General features: G+C 36.2%; 1 long non-coding RNA gene across 1 annotated transcript; it reads left to right on the top strand.

Moving 5' to 3' along the window:
• Positions 1-10,179: 10,179 nt before the first annotated feature.
• LOC145068222 (uncharacterized) lies at positions 10,180-10,984 on the top strand. Its single transcript, XR_013688940.1, has 2 exons — positions 10,180-10,561; positions 10,676-10,984. It is a non-coding gene; the product is annotated as an uncharacterized LOC145068222 (long non-coding RNA).
• The last annotated feature ends 16,814 nt before the right edge of the window (positions 10,985-27,798 follow it).

Genomic DNA, 27,798 nt, shown 5'->3' with positions numbered 1-27,798 from the left:
CTAGTGGTGAATACGAAAGCGTCGATATAAAGAACACCACAATCTGACTTCGTATAAGAAAGTGATGATGTTTTTAAAGTTTTGTGTTCGACACGATACAACTATGTGTCATAAAAATCAAATCGAAAATGAATTTCTTGTTGGACAAATCAATCTAAATGAAAGTTGTAGTACTCTTCGATATGAAAGTGGAGATATAATGAATGTCGAAAAAGGAGCTCGTAGGAAGTTATGCTTTTCACAACATCATTTATCGTGTAAGCCTTCTCAAATAATAAAACGAAAAATAAAGTATGAATTAGCTTATGAAGTCTAAATTAAACTTGTAGTAATCGTCGATATGAAGGAGGGGATATAAAGAAAATGGAAAACGGAGCTCGTATACGAACGTTACGATTTTTAGAAAATTTATAAATGTGAACCGACGAGATTTTGACACATGGCACCGTGGATGGCTAACACATGGCACGACCAGATTGCACCCTTCTTCCCCATGCCTTTCAATCAGATGATGACACGTGTACAGGGCACGACGCGCCCCCTGAGAAATGCAATAAATAGTTGTGTTTTTTTATCTCATTTCACCAAAAATCACTTCTAAAATTCTTCCAAACTCTCGAGGACCTATTTTACTAGTTCTTATGTGTTATTAGTGAAGCTTTATAGAGCCCGGATAAATAGAGCTTCCGGTTTCAAAGTTCTGCCCGTGTAATTTCCGGTTTTTCGTTAAATAACCTGTAAGTTGTGTTATGCTTACCGTACTTTGAGTATAACTTATATTTATATTTATAATCATTATTATGAACTTATAAATAAGATTTATCAGTAATATCTGTCGGTATACTGATCGATCTACTTACGGGAGTGAAGTGTAGGCTAGTTCCGTGAGGTGTTTAAAGATGATTTTTCAAACAGTGTACTCTATATGCCAAACGGATCCTACCTTTGATACGATCTTACATGGTTGTTCCTCATTAGCTATAACTCATTATTCTTTTGTGATTATTGATAAATCTGAGAAACTTTAATTATAATCAAGAATACTATAAATGATGACTAAAATGTAGTAACATATATATCTTGATCTTTTTAAAGAAAATTATAAAGTTTTAATCGGAGCGTAGACTTAACCAAAAGTCTTTCACCTTTAAAAAGGTGAGTACGTAGTTACTTTCAAGGGCATAATTATAATAAAAGTATTTATTGCTCAAAATATTAATTATATATATTAACCGTTTACTATCTATGTTTTTGTGTTGATTTTATGTACTAAGTTATAATAGTATCATATGATCAGCAAATTTTATTTGAAGTCGATTTCTTTTATTATAGTCTTGTTTAATTATAAATTAAGACTTATAAATGATGTTTTAGTTCGAAGTAAGTTGAATAATCAAATAGTGTCATAGTTGGGTAACATGTAAGATTAAAGCGGAATGTAATAGTCATCTTCTTTTTAGACAACCATAAATGGCGTGTCTGATTCGAACTAATGGTAGGTATGTCTGATTCATCTACTAGAGTAAGATGGCAACACTTGATTATTCTAGACGGTCTTGTGAATTACGTCACTAGTGTGGACTTATAACCCACAAATATAGATAAAATGAGATACCATATTTATCAAATACTCTGAACATTGGTAACCTTTAAATTACTTACACTGTCCAAGGACTCCCTTAGTTGTGTAGTCAAACAGTTACTCAAACGATACATCAGGTAAAGTGATTCTTACAGATAATTATTGAACTATGATTTTTAAGACTCGTTTGGACTAGGTATGTATGTGTAGAGTTTCTTATAGATATATACGTTGGATTTATATATCTATTTTGTTTGGAAATATTTGTTTTGTAGGATTATTAATATAGTTTAATATCATTAAATTATTATGGGTTGAAAACCTTATGTATCTCACTAGGTTTTCCCAAACGCAACCCACTCAGTTTATATGGATCAAAGGTAGCGGAACTATGGTTGTGGGAAGCTAATTAGGATGCCAAGTGAAATAAGAGATGATTCTATAATTGTTTTCAGGACCTTTAGGTATTTACGTTGTAATCTATGTTGGATATTAATTACGACATCCTTGGTATTTTATTATTATGAAACAATATTTGTTATCTCAAAATGCTTTATTAAACTGAGATCTTTTGTAACATAGACAACTAATTATTTTAAAACGCAAAGAAAAAGTTTTAATTGGTTAGGAAAAGTGGGGGATGTCACACCTATCGGGTTGAAGCCCTTCACATGGCTACATATCTCCTAAACATCCTACCATCTACATCTATTAAAAACAAAACTCCCCATTTTCGACTATTTCAAACTCGCCCCACATATACACACCTTTGCATATTCGAGTGCCTTTGTTTCCCTCAACTCACCACCTCTAACAAGCTTGAACCACGATTATCACTATGCGTTTTTTGGGTACCCGAACCATCATCACGACTAGCAATGTCTTGATCTTTAAACCCACAAGATCATATTTTCTCGTCATGTTATTTTTCATGAAGACACATTTCCCTTCCAAGTTGTCACCCCAAATGATGCTCCACCATATGATATTGTCGATGACATACTAGATACACCTTCACCATTTCGATTTTATACTTCCTCACCTCTTACTCATCATTCACCTGACCCAACCCATACAGTTATGGATTCATCTGCACCAAATCCATCCTCATCTCACTTCCCCACTACTTCTACGCCTTCAAAACCATCCTTTACGGGACCCCCTCTTCTTCCTCCTCCTTAACATCCACCAACCCACTCCATCACCCCTCCCTTTGATTACAAGAACACTCGTCTAAAAAGTGGGTTAGCCAAACCTATTCGTTAACTCAATCTTCATGTCTCCACCTTTTCCTATATCCTATGGTCGTACCTACAGGCTATTGAGGGCCTGACTAGCACCAGGACATGCGCAAAGAGTATAGTGAACTTATCTTGAATGTGACTTGGACCCTTGTTCTGTGATCCACAAGGGTAAAGATTATCAGATCTATATGGTTTTTCTGCCATAAGTTTAATGCAGATGGCACTCTCTCGCTACAAGGCCAAACTTACAGCAAACAGAGGCAGTCAACAATATGGTATCGACTGCGATGATACATTTAGTTTGGCTGTTAAACCAAATACCATATGCACTATTCTCAGCATTATGATTTCGAGACATTGGCCAATTCACCAGCTTGATGTGAAGACTATGTTTATTTAATAATCACTTACAAGAGATCATCTATATGCATTAGCTGCTTGGATTTCAAGACACTCAGTTTCCAGATCAAGTATGTGATCTTTAGCAATCGTTATATGGCCTGAAGTAGGCCTATAGAGCCTAGTACCACCATTTTTCTCCGCATGCCCTGACGATTGGTTAGCAACACAATCGTACAGATCCATCTCTATTAATCATGTACACTGCTGAGGTGTGAACCTATTTATTATTATATGTCGACGATATTATTCTTACAACATCTTCTATAGGTATTCTTCAGCAGATCACAACCAAACTCATCCATGAGTTTGCCATGACAGATCTTAGGCCACTTAACTATTTTTTGGGTACTTTGATGTTCGCCCATCTGCATGTCTATTCTTATCTCAACAGAAGTATGAAATGAAGATCCTTGAGTGAGCCAACATGATGAACTGTAATCCTTGTTGCATTCCTACCAAACCAGATTACAAACTGGACTCCACCGGCTCTCCAGTTTCAGATCCTACCCTCTTCTGCAGTCTTCTGAGAGCACTCCAGTATCTCACCTTCATGAGACCTAACATTGCATTTTTTTCCAGTAAATTTGTACGTACATGCATGATTCTTGTGTAGTCCATCTCTACGAACTAAAAGGATTCTTCGACACTTGCATGGTACTTTAGATCACGGACTTTAGGTACATGCACCCCCCAACAAGTCTTTAATTGCTTATTTTGATGCTGACTGGGGGGATGTCCAGTCACTCGTCGCTCTAACTCTGGATATTGTGTCTTTCTCAAGAACAACCTCATTTCATGGTCCTCCAAAAAACAAGGTATTATCTCCCGGTCCATTACTAAAGGCGAGTACCCTCGATGTTGCCAACGTCGTTATAGAGACATCTTGGATCTGTAATATTTTACTTGAGCTACGTTGTCGTACTTCTAATGCGAGCATTTTCTACTTTGACAATGTTAGAGTGGTCCATATGTCTTCCAATCTAGCTCAACATCAAAGAACAAAGCACTTTGAGATTGATATCCACTTTGTTTGTGACAAAGTTTCTCTCGGCCACATTCACATACTTTACATTCCATCCCCCAATCAGTATGGTGATATCTTCACCAAAGGACTACCTACGATTTTATTCATGAATTTTCGTTCCAGTTTGAATTCCCTTCAATCTTCTCTAGATAAAACTATGTGATGATATTAGTATATTTGTATTTAGTATATTAGCCCACATGTATAGTTTTTTATTTAGTGTAATCAGTCGGCCCAAACGGCATTGTGTGTGTGTGTGTGTGTGTGTATATATATATATATATATATATATATATATATATTCTTGTCTACCGAGGCAAGGATAATATTCAAGATATTCTATTCAATAATCTAGATATTATGAATCCTCTTAATGATCTAGCGTCATCATTAGAATATCATTCACTCTTTATATAATATTTGAATCAAGATTGTTAAGATTCGGATCCTACGTAGGATCATTTTCGGGTTTGCAAGAACGGGATCATAAGATTGAGATCAGGATACTAAGATCCCATCAAAATGTCAATCACTTTACAATTTACCGTTCTTAATAAGAACCATAATCGATAAGGGGAAAAAACATTATCAATCAGTAATCAGTTTACAGTTCATAAAATAGGTATTGAATAAGGTTATTCTTGATTTGACAGGTGGGTAAGAAGATCGGGTTAATCAATAAATGGGTAAAATTATAAAAATTCAAATTAACAATTGTCAATTTTCATAAAGTGGTCAGATCGAATCGGATCCCGGTCCCTGATCCTATGATCCTATGTGGAATCTTACATATGAAGCAATCCTATTACGATTCAACGTGATTTTCATAGGTAGGATATTAAGATCTTATGATCATGATCGAGATCTTGACAACCTTTATTTGAATTAAATATTATTTTACATAATATTAGAGTTTAATAAAAATATTATTGATGATAATTTGAATTTTATAATGTTGGAGGGAGTGATGCATGACATGTTACGCTCCTACATCAGATTTTTAACAATCACCTCACCACCATGTCACTTTTGCTAAAAGACATGTATGACATATCATTTTCAAAAGTTTGTCAAATTGGTAAAGTTTGAAAAATAAAAGTACAAAAAAGGACATTATACTCACATGCACATTATCTCTCATCTCTCCTCGTCAACCTAATGTCACAAACCTATTTTTTTTCATGCCATGGCACGAATAGGGGACAGTATATACAATGCATGCCATGAGCTTGCCGAGCTAAATCTCATCCTGTGCCATGTCATGTTGGCACATCAACTTTAAAGTTACAAACCGATTGTCATGTCATTTTTGTCACAAAATATAAATAACATGTCATTTTGAAAGACTGACACAAATTTGATTCTTTTAGAAAAAAATTCAAAAGAAAAAGAAAAAAGAAAAGAAATAACCTTTAACCCTTTATCTCTCTCTCTCTCCTCTCTCATTGGCTCTCTATCTCTCCTTTCTCATCGGCATTCAAATGCCGTTCCCCAAAATCCTCGGCATGCCACCATAACGAGATGGTGTGCGCGGAAGTTGCCGAACATATGCCAAGCACTTTTGCCGGCCACTCCTCCAAGTCTAAATGGATTTTTAATGAGATGCTTTATTGCCTTTAAGGAATCGTAACTAAGTTTTTATTATGAAAAATAATCAAATTTCTTTGAAAAGAATGTTAAATCTGTTAGAAACCTTACGGTCAACTATGTCTCATGTGTGGTCGACCATGTGTGGTGTGTGACCTTGTAGAAGTTTAAGTTTGTGTCTAACTTTAACACATAGCTCTATCCTAAAATATCAAAAAGGAGTTATGAGAGTTTACTTTTGTGATAGCACATTGTCTATGTCTAACACAGTTTTAACTTTTAACTTTATATTTTTGGGGTTCAGTGATTCAATTATAATGAGTTATTTTTGAGTTAATAATATTAATTATTTTTCTTTTGTTAGATACTTTGTATAGTTTTATGTTTTGTATGAAAATTTTCTTGTTCAATTTTAATTTTTAATATTAAATATTAAATTCGTAATGTCATGATATTTTTACCATATTATTTTTATAATTATATACGTAATATCATGCGATAAAATAAAAACAAAATATAGAGTTTATATGTAGTAGTATTTAATTTAATTTTGGTGTATTATAATATATTGATTTCATTTAATGTTATAGGTAGATGCCTTTTAATTTTATAAATATTAACTATGTTTAAAAAAATAAAAATTAGATGGGTAACTTTATAATATATTTCATAAAGATAAAAATAAGTTAGTTAATATCAAAAAAGTTGTGATAGTGGTCAATGATTAGAGAAAAATGTTAAGTGATAATATTTTATTTGGTAAAGTTAGAAGAAAATAATATGGTTAATATAATAAAAGTTATGTATGATATCGACGATTGAAAATACTTCTAGTTAACCTTTTTAATTTCTATTTTGATAACATAATTAGATAAATAAATGAATATATCTAACATAAAAATATGTCTTTTGAATGTTAAAAAAATATAAATAATAATATTGAATAATTTTAGTAATCATAAATAAAATTGATCAAAAGTCCAATTTCAACCCAATCCAAAATAGACTAGATTGAGTTGTCAAACTCTATTTAATTAAAAAGGTCACAAGTCTAACTTGTTTAATTAAAGTAATTAGATTTGGATGAAAATTTTAACTGTTTTCAATTAAAACATTTAAATACAATATACATATTTATTTTATATTTAATTGCCTAAAGTATTGTATTATCCAAAAGAAACCTTATTTTAATTGGGATATATATACTAAAGTCTCTATATTTTCAACAATTTGATAAGAAATTATTAAACTTTATTTTATTTACAATAAAGTTCTAACTACCGATAGTTTTTTATACTTTTACCATTTTTTGCCGGTTAGTCGGTAATTAGGATTTTACTGTCAAAATATAAAGTTTAAGACTTTCTTGTCAAATCATGAACTAGAATTTTACTGTCAGAAACATAAAGTTTAGGACTTTATTGTTAAATCGTTGAAAATATTGAGACTTTGGTGTATAGTCTTGGTTTCCTTATAAACAAATAATTTTATCAGCCTCGTGAGACCCAATTCGTAGCCCAAAAACTTTTAATTGTGATTTTCGTCGCAACACCATTATTTTTCTTACCATCATCATTCTTACCCTACTACAATCACGATCATGGGTAACATATGCAAAAGAGAGAGTGAGAAGACTTGTAAAACTTTCTTCATGGTTTGCCGTCAAATCCTGAACTGAAAAGAGGGAGCAGGTTATACAAACACAAACACCACACGTCTAGTCAAAAGGGTATGAATGTGGAGAAGGGTAAGAAGGGCGATTTCATCTTTTCTGGTTTATTAATTCTCCATTTTTAGGATTGCTAAAAGCCAACACAATCCTGATTTTTTCTTTCTTACTTGATTATCTTCATTTTTTTCAATGTCGGTTTGTTGAGATTAAAAGAAACTATTTAACAAGAAGCAAATGTTTAGGATTTCAATAGGATCTACCTGACCAGAGCAGGTTCCACTAACTTTTATGCTTAAAAACTATCATACCATTAAATGTCTAGCCAAAAAAGATATATATATATATATATATATATATATATATATATATATATATATATATATATATATATATATATATATATATATATATATAGTCACACACACTAAAGTCCCAATATTTTTAACGATTTGAAAAGAAAGTCCTAAAATTTATATTTTTTACAGTAAAGTCCTAATTCACGATTTGACAAGAAAGTCCTTGTAACACTTGATTCCTGGTACGCATTTAATTATAATTTATTCATTTTTATAGAGCTACTCAACGAGTTGGAAGCCCCAGACTCGTCAAGTAGGAACGAGATTGGACGCGGGGTTTTAAGCAATCTACTCCACGAGTTGAGAGCCCTCAACTCGGCGATGCGAGTAGGTCTGCCAGAGTGAAACCCTAATTTCGGGATTTGCACTCTATTTAGGCATCTTAATCCCCACCTTATGGCTTTATTTCTAGCCTCCAAGCCCTAAACCCTAAGCCACGAAACCCTAGAGCATTTTGTGAGTATGTGAGCCATTTTTGAGTACACTAGTACAAAAATCACCTACGGTCACACTTTGCCTGAAACAGACCTGCCACACTTTCATTTGTTTCAGTGACCAAAGGTCATTAATAAAATTCTAGCCTAGCTTTAGATACACCTTTTATTGATTTATGTGACCATTGTATAATATTTTAAAACCTTTAGCGACACTCTAATAAAAAATGTGACATTTACTAGCCATTATCGAAAAATGTAGCTAAATGTGACCAACTGCCATGATATTTCTTTGATTTTTGGAATATTTTTGTGATTCTTTTTATTTGACATGATAGACACATATATGGTTATTTGAAGCAATTGTTTATGTGTCTAAATTATAAAGTTTAATTAGCCACATGAATTTGATGTGGCTAAAGGCTAATATATATGGTCATATAAATTATTTTGTGTGACCAAAGAGTAGTGTTTATTAGTCACTAAAAGAAGCAAAACTAGTAACTATAAATATTTTATGCTCATGGTTTAAGTTTATATGTGTGTCGAAATGTAAACAATGGTAATATTAAAACAAATATATATATATATATATATATATATATATATATATATATATAAATATACATATACATACATACATATATATATATATATATATATATATATATGTGTGTGTGTGTGTGTGTGTGTAAGACTATTAGTAGTTGATGGTCACGATTTAATTGGTATGTGAAAAAAAAAATAAACAATGCTAATGGTAAAAGAAAAAAAATATTTGGCTGTAAGTAATTTATGGTCATGATTTAATAGAAAAAACATACGAATATAGTATTTTATGGTGATTGTTTAAGTTTTTACATGTGTCTAAAAGTAAACAATGTTCATACTAAAACAAAAAATATGTGACTGTTGGTAGTTTATGGTCATAGTTTAATTGTTTATATGTGTCAAATAGTAAACAATACTAAGAATAAAAGGTAAAAAATGTGACTATAAATAATTTATGGTCACAGTTTAAAGGGAAAACTTTGGACTATAAGTAATTTATGGTGACGATTTAAGTTTTTCTGTGTGTCAAAGTAAACACGATGGTAAAACAAAATAACATGACAGTTAGTAGTTGTTGGTCACATTTTAATTGTTTATGTGTATTAAAAAAATAACAATGCTAATAATAAAAGAAAAAAGAACATGTAACTATAACTAATTTATGATCATGGTTTAATTAAAAAAACGTATATAACTATTTTATAGTGACGGTTTATGTTTGTATGTACGTGTAAAAGTAAACAATGGTCATACTAATACTAAAAAGATATTACTATTAGTAGTTTATGGTTACTTTATAATTGCTATGTGTGTAAACAAATAATAATAATAATAATATTAAAATATATATATATATATATATATATATATATATATATATATATATATATATATATATATATATATAGTGACGGTTTATATTTTGTTGTTTCTTCCATAACATGACATGGGATCGGTTGCTCTGTTCAAATGTTGTTTATTCTTTTGTTTTTAAAAAACTTCTCAGGTATTATTAAAATACACGATTTGAGTGAAAACCATTTTTTCTTTGATCTAATGGCTAAATGGGCAGGAAATCTCAATATACCTCTAGTTCTCAAGTTATTATATTTTCCAAACAAAGTTCTGGTTAAAAGAGAAAGGTTTTTGATTAAATTGTTATTATTTTATTTGAAGTCTGATTTAAAGTTTTGCTTTGTGTGAAATGCAGAAATTGGAATAGATGGTGCAAGTTATTCTTTTGATCTCAAATTGAACTTAGCCATTGAATTTAAGATGAAGAGTTGGTGATGTTGACTGTTGAGAAGCCACAACCGGTAACTTTGTTTAAGGAAAAAAACATATAAATACTACGACGAATCATATATGATTTTTAACAATCTCTTTGATATGTGTTCTGCATGGTTTGAAAAGGGGTATTTAGAGCTAGATGAAAATGGATAAGGTCTTGAATGAAATAGTGATGTTATTTAGGTTTTGGGTTCTAGCTTGACATGTATTTCCTTTATTTTGGTTATACTAAGCCATGGTTTCTGTTTTTTCTTTTGATTATAGAAAACGTTGCCTACATCCCTTGATAAACATTTGCCCATCTCATGATCTCTTCAAACTTCACAGGTTTTAGGTTGACAAAGTAGTTTATTACTTGGTGATGTTCGTGATTATCTCCACAAGTCCTTCTTTGCAAAGGTCCCAATGGATTAAGAAGGTATGAAACTATTGTAATAATCTCATGCTTGTGTTTTCTATTAATTGAAGCTTATTTAGTTTAATAACAACTGCATGATAAACTCTTAGTTTCTGTCCATTTCATTAATTGCAGGACCTGATTGGTTTTGGACACTATTTTTTATAATATATATAGCACTTATGGGAACACAGGAGCTAAAGCGAATAAAATGAAAAAATATTAGAAGGAAAAGATAAGTTATGCAACACTACATGGAATAAAGCAAGATAAAGCAAGCTAAGGAGGATAAAGCAAGCTAAGGAGCAATGTTATGAAGAAAACAATATAAAAGTTATTTTTTTAGGTTTAATGTTTGCTTATACTTTTTTTGTTTTTGATAATTTCGGATTTGTTTTGATGTAAGAATTTTGAATTATTATTAATAAAAATTTGTTTCAATTACATTGTATTGTATATTTTCATTTTAAAATATAAATATGTGACTAAAAATAAAAATAATAATGATAAAAGAAAAAAACAGTGATTATAAGTATTTAATGGTCATAATTTTTTTTGTGTAACTACAAGTAGCAATAGTCATGCTAAAATAAATTAATGTGACTATAAGCAATTTACTGTTATTGTTTAATTTATTAAGTGTGATTAAATGTAAACAATGGTCATGATAAACAAATAAACATTTTAAATATAAGTATTTTATGGTTACATTTTAATTTAGGGTGTGATTAAAAATAAATTATAGTTATAATAAAAGAAAAACATACGTATATAAACATTTTATGGTCACAGTTTAATTTCTTATATGTGACTAAATGTTACTAATTGTCATGATATAACAAAAAACCCATTACACAATAGCCACAGTGACAACATTTGTGTATCTATAAAACAATTAAAGTCATCGTTTGATTGATTTTCTATGTCGAAACGATATACAATAGTCACACTTACACATACATGTATGTTTGAATGATGGCAATGATCATTATTTGAAAAAAAACAATTGTGTGGCTATAAAACACTTTTGACCATGCTTTCCCTAAACCGATGTGACTAAACTCCCACAAAACAAACGTTTTTGTGACTAAATAATAGCTAATGACACAATGAAAAAATATTAGTATGACCATTGGATGGAAAATAGTCATTATTAAAAAACACTTGTGTGTCTAGAAAGAGTTTATAGCCACAATTATGACACAAAATGCTTGACTAGAACAATACGTTTGCCACAATATTCTTAAATCGATGTGACTGTAGACTCAACAAACAATCATTTTTGTGACTAAATAATAGAAAATCTCATATTAACAATAAATTAATGTGGTTGTTGGATTAACAATAGTTACTATAAAAAAACGCATGTGTGTCTAGAAGGAATTTATATCCACATTTATTGGGCAAAATGTTTGATTACAACAACACTTTTGCCACGGTTTTCCTAAATCGGTGTGACTAAAGACTCAATAAACTGTCATTTTTGTGACTAAATAATAGCCAAGGTCACACTAACAATAAACTCATGTAGCTGTTGCATGAGCAATAGTCACTATAAAAAAAACGTTTGTATGTCTATAAAGCGTTTCTAGTCACACTTAATGGACGAAATGCTTGATTACACCAAAAATATTGGTACTCAATAACCACACTTTTATATTACGGCCACATGCTTTCATATGATATAGCCACTAAATTTTTAAGTGGTCGTATGGTGCCTAAAATGGCACGACCTTCGGTGACACTTCCGATGAAAAAAAAAGTGAGGCTATAAGCATACGGTCACAATTTTTTGGTGTGACCATAACCCATTTTTGTACTAGTGGTAATCTTTGTGTGTTCTTGAAGCTTGAAGAACAAGAATGAGCTAGAAGGTTCAAGGAGACGATAGTAGATCCAGAGACTTCCTTCCATCCTCATCATTTTTGGTAATCAAGTCTCTAACTTGACTATTATTCCATTAGATCTCCTTAGTTCCATTTTATGAGGGTTTTGGTTCAAGAATCTTGATCTTTGGGACATGGACGTCCCAAGTGGCTTACCTTTCAGATATGGGATCTGGAAGGGGTTTCATGGCATAAATGTGCAAACTTTATGACCATGGAAGCCCCATGCAAGCTTAAAGACGTTATTATGGCCTTTTAAGCCCCAAAAGACCATGCATAGAAGTAAAGTCTGAGACTTTACATGTTCATTGGGTGTTTAGACCTAGATCTCGATTTTCATGTTTTGGGTTGGAGTAATAAGGCTTTTGGAAAAAAGATCTATGTCCTAAGGAACTAGGGTTTTGTCTAAACCCACTAGGAAGGATTATTAGAGGGTAAAGTTGGAAACTTTACCCTTAAAATGGCATTTTCAGTGTGTAGATGAAGTAAGAAGCTTATATCTGAAGAGTTGGGGCTTAACCCATTAAGATGGCCCAAACAGACAAGGGAACTCGTCGAGTCCATAGAGGAACTTGACGAGTTGAGTCGTGTTGTCCCGTTTCAGATTATGATAGAAATCGACGAGTCTATGAAGGGACCCGACGAGTTGATTCGCCAAATCGCGACTATGAGTATCCAGGGAACTCGACAAGTTAAGGAAGTGACTTGACGAGTTAGATCGCAATTTCAGGGTTCTAGGACTCGACGAGTTGATGGAGCAACTCAGCGAGTTGGGTCAACTTACAGTGTTGACTTTGACCCGAGCATTGACTTTGACCAGGAGTAAAATGGTCATTTTACCCTTAGAAGGATTCTCTGTTTTTGACTATGTGTTTATTTTGATAATGATAGTCAGGGAGTCGTTGGAGCAGCAATCAGAGATTTCCTCACTCGAGATTTCAGCAGTCAGCTTGAGAGGTGAGTTTTCCTCTGGTAGGAACGAGTTGAAGGCACCAATGTCGGCCCGTTTATGTATGTTAGCACATGCCAGACTTAGGTCCGATGTCGGGGTTAGCCCGATGTAGATTATATGATCCGAACTCCTGTCCAATATCGGGGAAAGCCCGAGGAATGTTTCTATGCTTGATGTCTTCGTGATTCTTTCATGTTTTTGTTTATGTGTTCCGGACTATGGTCCGATGTCGGGGGTAAGCCCGGGGAATGTTTAGTTTATATTTTATGTGTGATATTTCCAGATTTTGGTCTGATGTCGGGGCAAGCCCGAGGAAGGTTTAACTTATATGGTATGTTATGTGTTTATGTTATATGCTTGTTGATATGTTATATGTATACTGGAGTTTGGTCCGATGTCGGGCGGGGCCCAATGACGGAGTTCGGTCCGATACCGGGCGAGGCCTGATGCCAGATTCGTCCGATGCCGGGCAGGGCCCAATGTATGCTATTATTTGTGCTTACAGTTTTCAGTTTTGGTTTCAGGTACTTCCGGTAGCAAAGGGAAGAGCTCAGAATGATTGCAGTGCACACACCATTTTTGCAGCATGGGATGTTTAGACTCTAATATTTTGAGACATGATTTTGATACAACATTTTGTATAATGATTTGAGATACATAACTTATGATTTTGTTGTGATGTTGATAGGTTATGGTTATCTTAAAAGATTTTTAAAACAAAATTTTTGGACTATATTTTTGGGATGTTTCAGTCCTAAACTTTATTTCTTTGACAATAAAGTTCCAATTACCGGCTAACCGGAAAAAAGGATAAGAATGTCAAAAATTGCCGGTAGTTAGGACTTTACTGTTAAAAAAATAAAATTTATGACTTTCTTGTTAAATAGTTGAAAATATTGGAACTTTAGTGTATATATCTCATTCTAATTTTTCAATATTTTAACATTTTTGTCATATAATGCTAAAACTCAAGACAACAACCTCGATTTGATATTTGTCGTCATATAGAGACAAATGTTTTGCTAAAGAAAAGAGATGAAACATCAACTAGTGATTTAATTTCAGTGGAGATTCGAGCCATCAACTCGTCTTCTAATAGAAACGAAAAATGCTCTGTATTGTATTGCTTCCTTCAATTAATTCTTTGATTTGATACTTTGTTTCCGGTTTATTGTTTTTTGGGGATTAATCTATGAATCTTGTGTGTTTGATGCTCCAAATGATTTTTTTTTTCCATTGACATTGTTATGTTGTTTTCTTGGTTTGTATTTTTTTTTTCTTTACATTTAATACCACAAATAGCATTTTTCGGTTTTAGCAATAAAAAATCACTACATGTATTCAAAAGGAACCCATGGAATTTTATTCCAATTATAACATGTATTCAGCCATGAGATGTGTTGATATTATAGTATGATAGTTATTTGAGGTATTTTTTTTATGTTATTCGTGGTTTAGTTCTTTAGTTTTTCTAGTTCTATAAAGTTCCAAAATTTCCGAGTAAAAATGTCATTTTTAAATAAGTCAAAACCATTCATTCATTATCCCAGAAGATAAACATCACAAACATCTCAAAATATCGAAGTAAAATCAAAATAGCCAATGCATAATAAACCTCTAGGGATGCAGTGCGCTCAAGCCATACCCTTCCTTTTTATAACAGATGTACTTGAAAACATTTTAAAAATAAACCGTAAGCACAAAGCTTATTGATTTCCCCAAAATACCCCATCTATACGTACATAACAATAAAAAACTAAACTAGGTCTATTTCACCCCCCTTCGGTCTCTTTCAACTCGTATTATGTCTATTTCACCCCTTTCGGTCTCTTTCAACCAATACTGGGTCTATTTCATCCCCTTCGGTCTCTTTCAACTGATAATGGGTCTATTTCACCCCTTACAACAAAGCATACAATCACAACAGCAAGAGTCACAAAGACAACAAATACATACAGGCATAACAGTAAATGTCTCAAAGACAACTATCATCCTACAAACATAATCCAGTTGGTCGGCATTGGTACCTTCAACCCACTAGTACAGTGAAGAAACTCATATTCTAGATGAAACCACAGATAACAACATCCATAGTCGAAAAATGGTGCTAAAACCCCCTATTATACCATACGAGGTAGACCCTTAGTCTACCTTCTAAAACTAACAATTGGCCGAAAGTCAACCCTCAAGGTAATTAGTTAAATACATCATCATCCCATATCCTCACTGTGCCCAACTCATGGCCATGTAACATCTCGATGTTCAGGTACTTCTAAATTCATCCTTATACTTCTATATTCTGTCAGTTAGTCAGATGGTAGCACCCTTGGGTATAATTGAGGTTTGGACACAGCGTGTTGGAGGCACCAACGTGTCTAGATATGAACAGGTGCGTGTTTTATTTGAGCAACACGGTGTATTCCATATTGGAACATGGTGAGTTGACCGTTGAAATGAAACCCTAAACTTACTGGTTTTTCTCCGTATTTAAAGGAATGTGGAGGCTAGGGTTTGTTCACACTCAACCCCCATCAGCATCTCAAGCTCTGAAAGAAACCCTAATCATTTTCTCTCCCATTTGTCAGGCTAGTTTGGTGTTTGAAGGAAGAAGGTGAAAGAAGGAAGCAAAGATCCGGAAAGCAAGCCCTATTCTTTAGTTTGGCACTCTCCTAGACTTTTGTAAGTATCCAAGACTCGATTTGTATCATTCAAAGTTGTTAGATCTTGATTTTTGTCCCTTTTTCTCTTTGTTCTTGGATGTTTCAATGGATAGATCTCATAAAGTTTGCAACTGTATAAATCTACATGTCAAGGTGACCTAGTAGTGGCGTGGATCTGGTTTATAACCAAGTTTTGACGCCATGCATTGATATTAGGTCATAAAACCTCTTTTTGACCTAATATGGGTTCAAGACATGCATTAGACATGTATGTATAAAAAAGCACCAACCTTTGGGATGGTTTAGGTGTTAGAAACACTACTGGAAAGGTTTGGACTTCATATCTTAAGGATTAAGAGTATTTTGGTTAAGCCCTTGCTTTTCAAGCTTATGATTTGGTTTTTTCGTAGTCCTAATGGATGAAGTGAGAAACCTTACCCTTCCTAATCACTTTTTGGTCTAAATATGAGCTTTGGAACTCTTGAAGTCGAAAAGGCATCTGAATGTATTAAGCCATTTGAACTTGGGCGAACATGGTGTGTTGGCAAGTCAACACGACATGTTGGCTGAGGTTTTCTCGACTGTTGGGATGCTCGCGAAACACGACGTGGTTAAGGGGAACACACGTGTTGGGTTAACATGGATTGTTAACCTTGACCGTTGACTTTGACCAAGTTGGATCTTGAGGGTATTTTGGGTATTTTGGGATCTTGATGGATTTGGTCACTTGGTGTGAACAGGTATCAGTTAGAGAACTGAGATTTCGGAGTAGAACCTTATCAGTTATGTTCAGTCTGTGATGTGAGTTTTCCTTACTATAACTTTGGGTCGAAGGAAGCAAGGTTGGCCCTTTGGATTGTTATCCTAGTTTATCATATGATTGTGTATTGTAATGATCTGTGAAATATGTATCCTGGTAGATAGGATGATGCTATGCTTAGTGATTTGTAAGTTCTGTATGTTTGATTATTGGCTTGTTATTGTATGCTTGTCTGTTAGATATGTGTGTCAACACAGTTTATGTGTGGTTGGGTTGAGGTGGTCCTGCATTGTGCTGAAGGCCGAAGGCCTAAGGAACGTTCCATATAGGTGGAGGGCCTGGTGTGGTGTACCAGTCATGTTGAAGGTTCTATGAGCATACCAGGTAGACTGCAGGCCGGTAGGGCATTCCAGTCAGACTGAAGGCTCTATATGCATGTTGCAATCAACTCTTAATAAGGTGGTCGCTCACCCCGAGTCTGTGGAATCATGGGTTAGGCTATTGCATCTTCCCCGATGTACTTTGCATGTGTCCAGGCCTAAGACTAGACAAGAACGTAGGTCTGAGAACAGGAAATCGTTACAAAATTGTTGCATATTGAATTCTTTAGCTACATGGGGGAAAGAGGATGGTATTTTCACATTAGTTGAAAATATATTCGACGGTGTAGGTCTTGGCTCATCGAGCCAGAGAGCTGATCACTTTCAGGATGACAGAACTAAGGGCAACACCAACGTCAGGCAATGTCTTCGTAAGGTTGCTAATGGGAATTTTACAGCAGCAGTGAAAGAGTTGTGCTCCTCGGGTGTTGTTTCACATGATAGTGACACTATCAAAGCTTTATAGGCTAAGTATCCATACAAGCCACCCCTATCCATGTCGAGCACCATTTATTCTGAGCCTCTCCTTATAGTAGATATTGAAAATGTCCTTGGCTGTATTAAATAGTTTCCTAAAGGAAGTTTGTGTGGGAGAGACGACTTGAGAGCTCAACACATTTTGGATGCTCTATGCGGGGAGGGGTCTGCTATAGCTACAAATCTCTTACATGTAATCACCGTAATGGTTATTCTGTGGCTAGGGGGAAGATGTATGTCATGTCTGACAGAATTTGTAGCATCTGCACCTCTTACTCCGCTCCCAAAACCTGACAATGGAATCCATCTTATTGTTGTAGGAACTATATGGAGGTGTTTGGTCTCAAAGGTTTATATGAAAGGAGTTGGTAAAGAAATGGCACAATACCTTAATGACTTTCAATTTGGAGTAGGTGTGTCGGGTGGTGCTGAAGTCGTACTTCATAGTATTAATAGGGTGTTGAGTGCACGTCATGATGATGGATCTCTTGAAATGCTTACTGTGGATTTCTCGAATTCCTTCAATTTAGTGGATAGGTTTGCCTTACTTCACGGGGTCAGGATGAGGTTCCCTTCCATTTCCTTATGGGTTGAATTCTTATATGGACATGCAACAAGGTTGTATTTGGGAGATAAGCATATTTGGTCCACTACTAGGGTCTAGCAAGGCGACCCTTTGTGACCACTATGTTTTCTCTTGTACTACACTCACTTATACATCAAATTAGAGACAATTTCAAGGTTCTTCTTCATGCTTGGTACCTCCGTGATGGGACCGTCATTGGAGATTCAAAGGAGGTGGCCAGAGTATTGAACATCATTAGGGTGGCAGGCCCATGATTGGGGATTGAGTTGAATATCAAGAAAACTGAGCTTTTTGGACTTCATGTGATGGTAGGAAGCTTTGTACATGTTTATTCCCTGCTAACATTGGGCGACCGTCAGTAGGGGTGAAGCTTCTTGGGGAAGCTGCTAGTAGAGATGAGGGTTTTATTAGTGGATTAGCCATGAAGAGGGCTGCTAAGGATGTTGATTTGATGCGCCTTCTACCACGGTTACTGTAACGCCCGTAGATCAGGGCTAGTTAATTTAGAGACGATAAGCGTCAAAAATGACTTTTTGATAGAAGATTATTTAGAATGAATAATCTTAACTAAGTTTTAGTATATGTTACAAGGATTCCGTACATATAAAGTACGCCGAAATCCGAGTTATAACGAAAGAGTTATGACATGTCGAAGTTTCGCGACAGAACTGGCACGACACAGCGCGACGTAAAAAGTGAATTTACGTTAGAGCGATATTTAGCCTTAGAAATCTAAATGAAAGTCGTAGAATACGTTAAAATATGAGCGTGCATAAAAAGAACGTCCAAATCTGACTTCGTATGAGGAAGTTATGATTTTTCTAAGTTTCGACTTAGCGGTATGCGCCTAAATACTCGATTTGAGATCGAGCGGTTTTTAGCTGAAAAAATCTAAACGAGAATCGAATATCTCGTTAATAGTAGTAAAACGATAAAAAGATAGGCGAAAACGGACGTCGGATGAAGAAGTTATGAATTTATAACGAAGTTTTTCCTGTCCCGGCCTACTAAAAATAAATAATAAAAATAAAGTCAAAATTAGCCTACGAGGCTTAAACGAAAGTTGTAGAGCGTAGTCTCACCTACGCGTGGATATAAAGAACGTCGAAAACGGAGTTCGTATGACGAAGATGTGAATTTTCAAAGTTTATTAAATAATTAATATTTAAATTTATTTATTATATCCGATATTATCCAAATAGGAGTCACCGGACTTATCCGAAGTACGCTCAGCGTACAGCGAAGCATGACACGCCTCGCACTCGAGTTCTTAAGATGACGCATGTAGTGACGATTTCGGAGGCGTACGCCCCGCGTAAGGTTGTACGCCCAGCGTACTGGGAGGCCTCAGCCTCCTATAAATAGGATGCGAGGGTTTCGGGCATTCTTGCTCATTTCTTCTCTTTTTCGTACCGAAGCTCTACGTGTAAACCCCCGAAGCCATCCCGACACCCCGGATCTCATATCCAAGTTAAGAAGGAAGTTTTACGCTCCCGAGATCCCAAGAAGTGCGATTCCCGAGCCGAAGCTCTGCCCGCGAGGAGTTCGATTTTTGTGGAGATCTTCCAGATTTGCTGAAGAATACTACTTCTACAAGCCGTAGTGCTGTCTGATCATCTTCTGATCAAGTGAGTGTGTAGTTACTTTCTTCTAACACATAAATATAAAGTATTAGCTATGAAATACGTGCTATGTGTTATATATTATTTGTCGATTTGATATGGGCTTGGAATTGATGTTTTTATACGGGTGTTAAATGATTTAAATTGTGCTTGTATTTGTATCTACAAAAATGTTGGGTAGAACATGGGTAGAGGGAATAGTTGGTGACGATGCGACTTCGTGCCTATTAAGTAAAGCTTTGGTGACGATGCGACTTCGTGCCTATTAAGTAAAGCTTTGGTGACGATGCGACTTCGTGCCTATTGAGTAAGCTTTGGTGACGATGCGACTTCGTGCCTGTTTGTCAAACCTTGGTGACGATGTGACTTCGTGCCTATTGTATAAACATTGGTGACTATGGAGTTAGCGCCTATTGTTAAGTAAACCTTGGTGACTATGGAGTTAGCGCCTATTGTTGAGTGAACCTTGGTGACTATGGAGTTAACGCCTGATAACTATGGATTTAGTACCTGATAGATAAACTTTGGCAGCAATGGACTTCGTGCCAATTCCTTAGGTAAATCCTTAGGAATGAATGAATGAAGGATAGTGGATTCTTAGGGTAAACCCTTGAGAAAATAAAGTAGATATGGGGATGGGTATTTGGGTTGATTATTTGATAATTGAATATAATAAATGTATTATTGTGGGTTGAAAACCCTATATGCTCACCAGGCTCCCAAGCCTGACCCACTCAGTTTTCTTTGCATTACAGGTAATGACACAAGAGTATAAGTTGGTGGACTTGACGAAAGGTTTTGGATTATAGATCAGTAGTTATAAATAACTGTTGTAAGGTCTATTTTATATTGTTTATGCTTTTGGTCTGTATCGGAACATGACATCCCAAGGTTTTATTATTTAATGAAAATACATTCTCTTTGAGAAATGGTTATCATATTTTATTTTGGGAACAAATTCCGCAACCGTTTTCTTTAAACGATCACTCTGATTTATAAAACAAAGCATAAACAAATCGGTCTTTTTTGGCCGTGAAATTGGGGATGTCATAGTTACATGACCCCCAGAGTGAACTCCTTTTGCTTCGATCTTGCATGGGCATTTCCAAACTTTTCTTTGGCTTGAGGATGTGTCAACCCGTTCACATGGAAGAGGCTGCTTTGTGTTTTGATAAAGGGTTATGTGGGTCGATTGAGGACATTGTGGTTTGCGGGGGTCCGTTCTTTGGGGACCTTCAATGGCGACCGGCTTCGTTACCAATTAGGCTTGATGGCTTGGGGTTGTACTCAGCAATAGAGGCTTCCTCCTATGCTTTTGTGGCCTCACGAGCTTAATCATGGGTGTTACAAGACCACATCTTACGAAATAGCGGCATATATGGTATGGATTCAGATTTTGTTTGTGCTTTGGCCTGTCTTCGTGATACAATTCTGAGATTTGATTTTAGAGTTTTCACTAATAAGGACACTACCCCTCCAAAATCCTAACATTCATTGGTGAGTTCCTTTTTTAGTAAAATTGTCCAAGACATGGAAGTTCACTTCAACAAGAGGATTAGGCAGAAAACAATTTTTGAGTGTCTAAGGGCCCCACATGCTCAGGATTTTCTTATGACTATTCCTATGGACGGTCTGGGCCAGCATGTATCGCCAGTGGAAGGTAGTATGGGCCCGTACTACTGAAAGCACAGGACCCTTACGCATATCAAGGAAGTCACAACCCCTAGGGCTTGATTAGGAGTTGGTTCCCTGTTATGATATGTGTATTATCTGATATCTCCCTGGTTTATTTTCAGTTGGGTGACGACAAGACGATTTAAGGCTGCATCCGGATCGGGATCGGGAGCTGGCAGTCAGGGTGGGCCAGCTGCGTCTGATAATAGGATTAGGGAGATCCTGTAGGAGGAGGTTACCACTCGCTTCCGATCTTAGTTACCAGTGATGTTTGGGTCTATTAAGAACGCCATGATCGAGTACTTTGATGAGCGTTATGCTGCTTTGTTTGAGGCTGCTGCTGCTGAAGCCACCGTGACCGTTTCGACTGTAGGGGTTGGATCGGGTCAGGTTTTGTAGTATCGGGACTTTAACAATACGAAGCCCCCGACTTTTGATAGATTTCAAGACCTGATCATAGCCATGAGGTGGCTATCTGATGTTGAAAGATGCTTTTTCACCTGCTCTTTCCCAACTGTCCAGAAGGTCAGGTGCGCTCTGAACCTCCTAAGGTCCGAAGCGAAGGATTGGTGGAGACTTGTTATGATATCATATTCTGCTGAGCAGATTGCTATTGTATCTTATGAGCAGTTCTCGGAGATGTTCCGTACTAAATATGTGTCGCGAGTGGAGCGCGAGAGGTTGGCCCATGAGTTTTTGGACCTGAGGCAGGGGACAGAGTCGTTGGGAGATCACCCGGATGTTTACCGAGAGGACCATGTTCTGCCTTGAATTTGCTTCGGAGCTGGCTGAGATGGCCCGTTACTTGAGGATGCTCAAGAAGGATATCAGGCAGTTTGTTTCCACCCAACGATATGATTCTTTGTTAGAGATGCAAGAGGCTACTACGCGGCATGAGATTGAGATAGAATTGCAGACGAGAGAGCAGAGACCAAACCTGACGTAGTCGCAGCCGGTGCCGAAGTAGTTCAAGGCCGCTGATTCCAGATCTGGGGGTCAGAGAGGCCGCACTTGTGGAAAATGCGGTAAGGTTCATGATGGGGCTTGTTAGTTAGGAGGTGTGTGCCAAAAATGTGGCAACGAGGGGCACTATGTGAGGGATTGTCGCCAGTTGGCCCCAGTTCTGAGTTCCAAGATTTGCTATCATTGTGATCAGGTTGGCCATGTGAAGGTCAAATGTCCATTGCTCGTCGCCAAGCCGCTGCAGGCCCCGGTGCCATCCACTCTGAGGATCACTAATGGGTGCCAGGGGAAGACAGAGCCCACGAGGGCTCGAGCTTGCGCTTTTCAGCTCACTGTCGAGGTGGTGAGAGCAGCTCCAAATGTGGTGACTAATATGTTTCTATCCGTTATCTTTTTTATTATCTTTTATGTTATGCTTATGTGTAACGCCCGTGTCTCTAGGCTAGGCATTAATATTGACATAATGGTCTAGGTTAACCTTTGTAACTCATTTAGAAGAAATGAAAAGGAATTATGTGAATTTTATGTGAATTATGTGTTTTATGCTTAATTATTAGGGTTTAATTAATTAAAAATAAAAATAAGCGTCAAAATTAAAGTGTGAGATAAGCCCGATATCTTTACATAAAGTTGTAGTGGTCGAAACAAGGATTTCGGGGATATAAAGAATACCAAAATCCGAGTTATAACGAAGAAGTTATGACCTATTGAAGTTTCGCGACAAAACCGGCACGGTGCTGAATGTCGTAAAAAGTGAGTTTTTGATAAACTACTTTTTAGCCTTAGTAATCTAAACGAAAGTCGTAGTATTCGTTAAACCGAGAAGTTCGATAAAAAGAACGCCCAAATCTGACTTCGTATGAGGAAGTTATGATTTTTCGAAGTTTCAGCGTAGCAGTAGACAGCTAAAAACTCGAATTTTAGATCGAATGATTTTTAGCCGACACAACCTAAACGAGAATTGAAGGTCTCGTCATTAGGAGCACAACGGTAAAAAGTCTGACGAAAACGGACGTCGGATGAAGAAGTTATGATTTTTTAACAGATTTCCTGTCCCGGTCTGTTAAAAATAATAATATAAAATTTAAAGTCAAAATTAGACGATGAAGTCTAAACGAAAGTTGTAGATCGTAATTTTAGCTACGCGTGCATATAAAGAACGTCAAAAACGGAGCTCGTATACGAAAGTTATGGATTTTAGAAGTTTTGGCACGGAAACCGAGAAATTTCGCATAGTCACACAATTGCCACATCACCCTCGCTTAGAATGTGACACATGTCCTGCTGAGTCACCTGGCTGCTGAGTCATTAGGCTGCTGAGTCACCGAGGCTGCTGAGTCATGCGAGCCACGTGTCCTCTTCTGATTCGACCGAGGAGGAGGCCCAATCCGAAGCAGCCAACTCCCCAGCCGAAGGTTCGCCCAGCTGCCGCGTGTGTCCGAGCCTCGAATAGCCTAGCTCCGAGTCTCGCAGGTGCGCCAGCAAGCCGCGGTCCACTTAGAAGCCGCCAGCGAGCCCTCGCATGTGCGAGCCAGGTGCGAGCCATGTGCGAAGCCACCCCCTGCGAGCCGTCGGATCTCCGAAGCGTGCCATCTTCTCAGCCGTTGGATCAAACTTCGGACCCTATAAATAGAAGGGTACCTGCGAGGGTTTCCGGTTACTTTTGGAATTTTGCCACTTTTAGCCCCTTTCTTCATATTTTCTTCATCTTAACATCCCGCAAAGCCCCGGTATCGATTGTAAAGCCCGGAATACCCCACGAAGTGCCCGAGAAGCTCGGAAAATTATCTTTTCGGTTTCAAAGCCCGACCTTTCACAGAGCCCGGTTTCTCAATAAAACTCCCGGTTTTATTAGAAACGATCGTTTTAGGAAACGAATTGCTGCCCGATTTTCACCAAAATAAGTGAGTGTGTAGTTACTTTCAATTTACACATAGATATGAAGTATTTACCTTGAAATACGTGTTATGTGTAAATATATTAATTGTTTGACTGAGGTGACTGTTGAATTGATGTTTTATACAAGTTTTAAACTGTATATGCTTTTTATCTGCAAAATATGTTGGGTAGAACATGGGTAGATGAAATAGTAGGTATGATGAAAGGTGAGTTGGATAAAGGAGATGATCAATAATATTGATCATGAGTTGAGGGTGAGTGGTGAAAATTTGAGAGAATCACTTACCCAAATTGTTGGCCCCCGTCATTCAACAGAGTATGGATGACAACCATGGACTATTCTAGACAGTCTATGGAACACTAGCAGGCCCGCAACCTGTAGGTGTAATGAACTATATGTTCATTTGATGTACTCTAAAACCCATTGACATGTATTGCAGGAGAGAACACCTGTAAATAATATTGTCAATAAATGAGAGCTATGGACTTAGCACATGTTGAATAAACTTTGGCAGCTATGGAATTAGTGCCCGTTGTATAAACCCCAGTCACGAGGTGACTTTGTGTCTATTCCTTAGGATGAATCCTTAGGAAGGAGTGATAGTTGATTCTTAGGGTAAACCCTTAAGAAATAAATAAAATAATGGGGTTTGGGGTAGTTAGGTTGATTGATTGATGTATAAACATAATAAATTTATGTATTGTGGGTTGAAAACCCTATATGCTCACCAGGCTTCCAAGCCTGACCCACTCAGCTGTTTATATTACAGGTAGAGGACCCCGAGCATAGTCGGATGATGATGATGAGTGAATTTTGGATTATAGGCCAGTAGTTACAAATAATTGTCGTAAGGCTTATAATGTCTTGTTTATGCTTTTGATCTATATTGGAACATGACATCCCGAGGTTTTGATATAAAAAAAGAAATGATATATTTCTTAAAGAAAGGTTTTGACAAACTTTTATCATATTTTGTTTTGGGGACCAACTCCGCAACATCTTTTGTAAAGATTTCTCTGATTTGATTTTTAAAAAGCATAAATTAAATCGGTCTTTTCTGGCCTAGAAATTTGGAGATGTCATAGTTGGTATCAGAGCATTAGTTTAAGCGAACTAAGAAATTGTAGAATTTCTAGACTTGAACTTATAATGCTAAGTGATGATTGTGAGATGAGTGTCTACCATATTTTAGACACGAGCACTAGTTTATTTTAGGGAAGATGCCTAAAATTTCCTTATGTGCTAAATGTTTTGTGTTATAGCTATAATGATGCTATTATTTGTTCGGATCTATGGTCTGTTGCCGACCGGATCTGGAAACCTTATGTGTGTAGGATTCTAAATGTATGACTACGATATTGGAACTAACATATAAACGTTTCGAAGACTTAACATCTAAAAAAATGAAGATCTAAATTCACCTACGATTGGTGTATAGATCGAAATGCCGAGTACTCAAAGTGGGTTCAGAAGTGATAATCCACATCCTGAGCCAATCACGATGACTGGAGTGCAGGCAATGGTACGTACGATGTTAGGTGAATAGATGGAAGAAACAAAACGTTTACTTCAACAAAGTAAGGATGAACTTATTATGCCAAAAGGTCAGACATCTGTTCTTGAGGCAACTATTAGGGCTGCTAAGTCTATTGAGGAAATGATCAATGACACAACTGCCAACAAAGTTGAAGTTGGCAAGAAGAGGAAATTTGAGGGGTCTTCAGGGCCCAACAAGAGCAACATATCCTCAAAGTTTGGCAAAAGAAGAGATAAAGGAAAATGGTGCGGGAGGTGCAAAAATAAACACTCTGGGAATTGTGACGGGAAGGTGAAGTGCTTTAAATGTGGAGAAATAGGGCATTATGCCAATAAGTGTACGATTCTCAAGGAGGTGTGCTACGGATGTAATGAAGAAGGCCATATTTCTAAGAATTGTCAGAAGAACAATGAAGTAACAAGGCCAAGTGCACCATCAATGCCAAAGGAATTTCAGGATATCCTTGAAGAAGCGATTAATAACACTAGGAAGTATAAGTCATGACTGGATACCCGAAGATCAAGTTACGAAGTAGTAATGTGAATAGTAACAAGTAGTTTAGCCTATGAGAGGCATAGTATAGGGTAAACTTGAACCTTTGTGTAATCGTTTCAAGGAAATAAAATAAACCCTGGTTTTGTCGTCTGATGAATAGAATGGCTGGTGTAATTTTTGAAGTTGTCCCAATCATCTGAAATTTCCATCACCAACCAAGTTGAAGTAGAGTTGATCATTGAAGATACGCGTGAAAGAAGTCCTAGTAGAGTCTAGGAAAATTTTATGATTAATTGGACACATTTGTATGTGTTAAATTGTTTTGTGATTTTAGGACTTGGGGACTGCGAGACAGTACTTGGGACGAGTATGAGTAGGTGTGAATAGTAGTAGAGATCTATACTACTGGAAGCACAGGACTCGCACTTGGATCAGGGAAAGTCACAAGGTTACCAAGAAGCTATTATTTGATTCCGTCTTGTTCTAGTCTGTCGTTACCATCGTTTCGGTAATGACTAAGAAGATGATTGTTATTCCGACCTTAGAGGTCATATCAAATTGAGTCCGACTACGATGAGTTTATTATGTGGTTCAGAGAAACAAGTTCGATGTAACATTTGACTTAAGCCAGAAGATTGAAATGAAAGATGATCAAAGCGATCAATAGAAGTATCGCACTCATTGTTAAAGAAGTTGGTAGTTAGAAATGATACATTTTGAACGGTGATTATATCGCATCAGAACATGAAGGAAGGTATAATTTGTTCTGAAATTGTCCCTAGGAGATCTGAGTCTAAGTAGTGCAGTATACAATGAGAGATCATTAGAACATGACCCATCGGTCTGTTACAATATATACTTATTCCAAGAAGAAGGAGGAGTCCTCAATAAGGATTTATTTTGTAACTCGAAGGTTACAATTTAAAGTCCTATGGAGATCTGAAGCTTTTTAGGATTAGCTAGATATTATAGCTGATTTATCCAAGGCTTTTCTTCGATCGCGACTCCATTGACAACTTTGACCCACAAAGGAGCTGTCTATACTTGGAATGAGAAGCATTGGAAGCTTTGAGAAGTCAAAGAAGAAGTTGTGTGAAGCACCGATTCTTTCATTACCCAAAGGAGTTGATGACTTCACAGTTTATAGTGATGCCTTTGGATTTGGGTTAGGATGTGTTCTGACCCAAATGGATAAGGTGATAGCATATTCATCGAGGCAATTGAAAGAGCATGAAAAGAACTACCCCACTCACGATTTGGAGTTGGCAGCGGTAGTATTCGCCCTAAAGATATGGAGGCATTATCTTTATGGCACAAAGTGTAAACTTTTCACTGATCATAAGAGTCTTCAATATCTCTTTAATCA

Source organism: Lactuca serriola, chromosome 1, assembly GCF_051521515.1.
Source record: "Lactuca serriola cultivar US96UC23 chromosome 1, Lser_US96UC23_V15, whole genome shotgun sequence".
NCBI lineage: Eukaryota > Viridiplantae > Streptophyta > Magnoliopsida > Asterales > Asteraceae > Lactuca > Lactuca serriola.
Note: the sequence above shows the minus strand (reverse complement) of the source record. Positions and strands in the feature narration are given on the sequence as shown.